The sequence below is a fragment of the Lactuca saligna genome, chromosome 8 (genome assembly GCF_052625555.1).
Source record: "Lactuca saligna cultivar CGN05327 chromosome 8, ASM5262555v1, whole genome shotgun sequence".
Taxonomy (NCBI): domain Eukaryota; kingdom Viridiplantae; phylum Streptophyta; class Magnoliopsida; order Asterales; family Asteraceae; genus Lactuca; species Lactuca saligna.
This window is the reverse complement of record NC_136424.1, coordinates 219,755,243-219,761,201: the sequence shown is the minus strand read 5'-3', so window position 1 is coordinate 219,761,201 and position 5,959 is coordinate 219,755,243. Positions and strand designations below refer to the sequence as shown.

Below are 5,959 nucleotides of genomic sequence, written 5' to 3'. Positions count from 1 at the left end.
TCCTCACTTTTGTCACTCAAATCCCTACATGCTTAAGCAGGGGCGCTCAATCTCAACCTTTATTGGCTAACGATAAAAATTTTCCTAGATACATTTCAGGTTTAGGCTGCTAAACATATTGCATCCCTCAGGCTGAGCAAGGTCGTGTTTTTGTCCCATGATTTCACTGGAATAAGGAAGCCACAAATGCACTAGAACGTATATAGGCTCAACTAAACATTTGGGTTTTCACGCAATCATCAAATATAATACTAGCATGATCCCTAATTGCTTTACCAAAATTTTCTAAATTAGACCTAGCAATTTTAATGCAAAAATTTCAAAATTAACTAGTGTAACCAACCAACCCCCTACCCCACACTTAATTTATGCAATGTCCCCATTGCATATCATGCATAATAAAAACATAAAAAGAAACTAAAGAGGGAATTGGAACAAACTCCCCTGGGATAGCAGTGGATAGGTTGATCACTTTCATTTTAGCTCCAACTTCAATTGACTTTAGCCATGAAAACAACGCATCCATGACTTGGGCATCAAAATCCCATGTGGCAGCTCCAAATATGCAGGTAAAACAGTGCAAAGTCTTCAGGAATTGATATGGAAGAATAAGTGGTCAAGTGGTACACTTAGCAGCATCAAATCAGCAGTCCTTTGGTATAAAAATGATTGACTCGTCGAGTCATATATAGGACTCGTCGAGTACCAGCGCGGCCTTCTCAGAATTTGTGGAAATACAAGGCGACTCGTCGAGTCAGTTAAATGCACTCAACGAGTAGGCCACTGAACGAAAAAAATTGGCATTTTGCAACTTTGTCAGCCTCTAAGAACTCTTCTAACTCTTCCTCACTTCTAGACTCAATTGCTCATATCCCTAGGGACCAGACGCGACACTTTGACGTTAACGTTTCGCTTCCTTGACTCGCATTCACTCGTTATAACACTCGTTCGTTATGACTTTAAACCCTTCCAAAGCAAGCAGTCCTAATCCAATCCTGAAAAATGACTAATGCACACAATCATTAAACAAAATAAAGTCTTAACAAGTCATACACACCAAATAAAAAAAGAAAATAAAAATTGTTTGATTAAAACACAAATAAATCAATCTTCTTCCTCATCATCATCCGCGGCTGCTCCACTTCCTCCTGCACCACTTCGTCTCGCACCAATCACCTCATCCCATGACGGAATAAATGGATAATTGCCACCATCAATATGTGGGATGTTGAAGTGGTCAAAAAGTCGGATATGAGATTGGTTGCTAAAATTCAAACCCCATGCCATTTGATCCTGTAGTCGCCTCATCTCCACATTGTACCAATCCATTGGTACATCTTCATTCTCAACCGGAATCACCGACGGCTCCTCCTCAATATCCCGTTCTCTTCTTGATCTAACCCTCCTTCTCGGTGCTTCGGGACCAACAACGGGGTCATCATTCGGGATGGCATAATGGTCACCACCATAATCTTCAATAATCCTTGCTCTCCGGAAAAGAATTGGATTGAACGGAGGTGTAGGGATCAACGTCATGAAGTTCCACGCACTGCGGTTCATCAACCCGAATGAGTTGGCCAACCGGGTGACAAACATCCCACCATTAATTTGGGAAGTTTTGCAATCCTTGACCGCACCCTCCGAGAAATATGAAGCTAGACACCAAGGAATGTTGCAAAAGACATCGGGTGTAATGATGCTCCATAAATAGAAGACATCGAGGTTGGAAACCTTGTCATCATCCTTTCGTTGATTGATGGTAGATGAAATGAGGCGGTGTATGAGGCGGTGTGTTGGGGATCGAATGCTCCCTTCCTGTGCTGACTTTGGAATATAGACTTTGTTACCAATAGTATTCCACCAGCCCGTACTCGTAACTCGTTTGGGAAACACCATATGGGTTTGTGCCAAAAAGGCCCGAAAGATGTGTGTTGAGACCAAGGGCTGATCATAAACCCCTAATAGACAAGCAAGATCCACCACAGAGCATTGATGAAACTCTCCCCCAAGACAAAAAATGAAGCTGACCGGGTGATAAGCATCCACTCCCCCGGTGAAAGATACCATGGAGAAAAACTCCAAACAAAGCTCCAAATAAACCGACTCTTGAATACGGAAGACCCGGCTCCACCCGTCACAAACCATTGTTTCGCCTTCATGGTGAAACTCCTTCAAAAGATAAGGAGCTAACTCCTCCTCATAGCGAACATTCTACAGCCACTCCCATCTATCCGGTTGGGCACATAGACTTCTTTCTTCTTGATATCAGCCAGCTTCATTTTCCATTTCCGCAATGTCGAAGCGGACTCGATTTGTGGGAAGTTTAGCCATGGAAAATCCCCTTGGTTGCCGCTGGAAATTTGCCCCCTTCTGAACATGATTTCTGCAAAACAATTACACAAAACCCAGAAAACACAGAATACAATTAAAAAAATATCTCCCAATTGTTTCTCGACTCGACTCGTCGAGTCCAGGATCGACTCGGCGAGTCGCGCGAACTGCACGAGTCAATCGGCGTGTCGATGAAAACCAGACCATGAAACCTCGAAATTTCGTCAAGGGTTTTGTCTAAGCACTTACTATTAAGATATTAAGGCCAGAATAAGCAGTCAAAACAACCTAATTCATGAAAAATCAAAACCCTAGAAATTTACTAGTTTTCAAAAACGGGTTTTTCAAGCAATTGCTACCATAGATGACCTTATAATCACGTTCTTCACAGAAAACAAGAAGAAATTTGTTACCTTTTGAGATTGGACTTGAGAAATTTGAAGAAAACTTGAAGAACAAAGATGAATGCTTGAGAGAAAGTGTAGATGACGGCACCCGGCGAGTGTGTATGTGAAAAACTGATTCTTAGGGTTAAAACCCTAGTTACCGGATGTAAAAGTAATTTCAAAATTATTTTTTTTCTATAAATAATACCGATTCGTCGAGTCATGGTCAGACTCGGCGAGTCTGGTCGCGAAGTCAAACTTTTTCTGAAATCCATATGGACTCATCGAGTCATGGTCGGACTCGGCGAGTCTCTTAAAAAAATTCATAATTTTCAAAATTTTGTTATTTATTAAAAATTATTTCACCCCACACTTAACCTATGCACACTCTCAAGCAGACATGTCCGATGATTTGGAAGATTAAAATTCTAAAAACAAAGGAAAAATTAAAAAAAAACTAAAAAGTAAAAGAAAGCAAACTCTATATAACGGGTTGCCTCCCGCCAAGCGCTTCTTTTTAAGGAGTCATTAGCTAGACTCCTTCCCATATACGTTTCGTCATCTCCGAGCATCAGGAACGCACGCCTAACTTTTTGTGATTTGTACTTGGTCTTGTAAGCGTGAATCTTTTTCTTGTAAGCCCTTTTCAATGCATCTCTTTTCCTTTTCACAGCCTCATCCTCAGCTGCTTGAGCTTCCCTTTTCCTCTTTTTCTTCTTTACCCCATTCTTTTTCACCTTCTCTTGAACCTCCTTCACTTTAAATTTAATTACTTCGCATTTCATGATAGTTCGTGCTTTAGGTTTAGTAGTGAATGGTTGATCAGCTTCCTCCCTCCTTTCCTTTGTCTCTTCATCCTTTCCAGTGCTCAACCCATCTTCAAAATGAAGCGTATCAAGACATGCTACATCGGCGTATTGAACTTTCCTTCCCTTTCCTCCCTCTGCTGTTTGTTCTTCTAAAGAATCATGTATATTATCGAAATCCAAGGAATGTGAAGAACTAGTAAAAAACAGATCTAAGTTAGCCAAGTCTTCGCCCAAGTCGACTAGACTCGTCGAGTCCATTAAAGTGACTCTGCGAGTCTGAACGGGTTCCATCAATTCTTGGGTGTTTTCTGAGTGGGCTCCTTCCAGTAGCTTTTCTAACTCCTCCAAGTCCTTGTTAACATCTCCATCTTCTTCAGAGTGTATCACAAACATGCTTGGATCTTGTTTTAGCAAACGTGCAAGTTCTTTTTCTAATATCTCATCATCCAATTGGATCATTGAGACTTCTTCATTCTTTTCCTCTTCTTGCTTGACTTCTGGAATAGCTTTAAGCATCACAGCCTCATCACCCACCCTTAATGTCAATGTAGACTCACATATATCAATTAAAGCACACGCGGTGTTCAAGAAGGATCTCCCCAAAATAATTGGAATTTCAGGGTCTTCTTCCATATCAACTACCACGAAGTCTACTGGGAAAATAAACTTGTTAATTTTTATAAGGAGATCCTCACAAACGCCTTGTGGATGAATTATTGTCTTGTCCGCCAAATGGATCTTCATATTCACCGGCCTTGGTTCTAGTAAATTCAGCTTCTTAAAGAATGAAAAAGGCACCATATTGATGCTTGCCCCCGAATCAGCTAATGCTCGGGTGAAAACTTCATTACCAAATTGGCATTGAATCACAATATTTCCTGGATCACCCTTCTTTTCAGGTAGCTCACTCATCAATACTTCCGCGACTTCAGCCAAATCTTTCCTAGCAGCAAAAAGACCGTTAAGCAAGTTGAAGTATTTAGATGTTTGGAGTATTGTTTCCACAAATGGCACATTAACTTGTAGAGCGTTAACATGATTCATGAAGGTTCTATATGCTTCTACTTTTTCTGTAGGCATGGCATTGATTGGGTATGGCAGCGGAGGATTATAAGGCTTCAAAGAACTGATAGGTTTATCATTTGCGCATGGACTCGTCGAGTCCAATGGAGTGACTCGGCGAGTCGAGCCGGGTTTTGCTGGGTCCGATTCTTCTACCTTTTCTGCCTTCTTCTTGGAGATTCTCAGTGCTTCTGTAAATGTTCCTTCACTGCTGGAGGTTATTACACTTACATTCTCCATTCTTGGATTGGGTTCGGTGTTGCTCGGAAGTTGGCCCGGTCTTTTTTCATTCACTTGATGTGCAAGCTGTCCCAGCTGTTTCTCAATGTTGAGAATGGATGCTTGCTGATTCCTCAACATATTTCTGGTTTCTTGCATTGCTACATTGTGATCATTGTATCTTTTTCTCGGACGTGGTTATGAATCTTGTAAGCATATCTTCTAAATTTGCCTTCTTTTCCATCACCGACTCTTCCTTTTGATAGAATCCCCTCCCCTTCTGTTTGTATTTCTCCTCCTTAGCCTTTTTATATTCTTCGTATGGGAGCCATTCCTTCTTAGGTCATGGTGTGGGCAATTTCTAAGTAGGCTCTTGTACCTTTCCCAAGCTTCATAAAGAGATTCTCCGGGTTGTTGCTCGAAGTTGGCAATGGCTTTCTTTAGCTTGGCTATCTTGGAAGGTGGGCAGAAATGGTCTATGAACTCTTCTTTCATCTTGGCCCATGTGGTGACCGATCCGGGAGGAAGTGACTTTAACCAATCTTTTGCAGCTCCTTTAAATGTGACAGGAAGCATGCGAAGAAGCTGGATCTCGCGAGGCACATTTGGTACATTGAAGTAATCAGCCACATCATTTACTTCATCCAAGTGCTTATAGGCGTCTTCGTGATCTCTCCCGTAAAAAGGAATCTCCTTGAGTTGAGCGAGAATATGGCCCTTTAGCTCGAAAGTAGCGGTTGCGGGAATTGTGGGTTGCACAAGTCCCAGGCCGGTGTCATCACGCATCCTCTTCTTCCATTGCCCCATGGGGATTGCGTCAATATTAGCCATAGCGGTGGATAAATCGTCTTCAAACTCGGATGTGTGCTCGTATGTGGGTTTGTCTTCTTCCTCGGTCACGTACTCGGTGTCTTTTTGAATTGGGTCTTCTATTGTCAACGAGGCACTGGATGCTCCTAATTTGCTGCTCCTTTTCTTGCTGAAAACGGATTTGAGGTTTTTGAGTGGTGAGTTCTTTGAAGAAGCAGATTCTCCAACGGTTTTGCCTTTGCTCCTTCTTAGTGCGGTTTCCGGATCTTCAAGGGGAGGAACTAGAGGTGTATCTGATCCTCGGGTCATGAAACAACTGCAAACAAAACAGAAAACGCGTAA

At 41.9% G+C, this 5,959-nt stretch overlaps 1 non-coding gene across 1 annotated transcript; it reads left to right on the top strand.

The window, feature by feature from the left end:
• Positions 1–5,147: 5,147 nt before the first annotated feature.
• On the top strand, positions 5,148–5,254 carry LOC145013657 (small nucleolar RNA R71). Its single transcript, XR_013665205.1, has one exon. It is a non-coding gene; the product is annotated as a small nucleolar RNA R71 (small nucleolar RNA).
• The last annotated feature ends 705 nt before the right edge of the window (positions 5,255–5,959 follow it).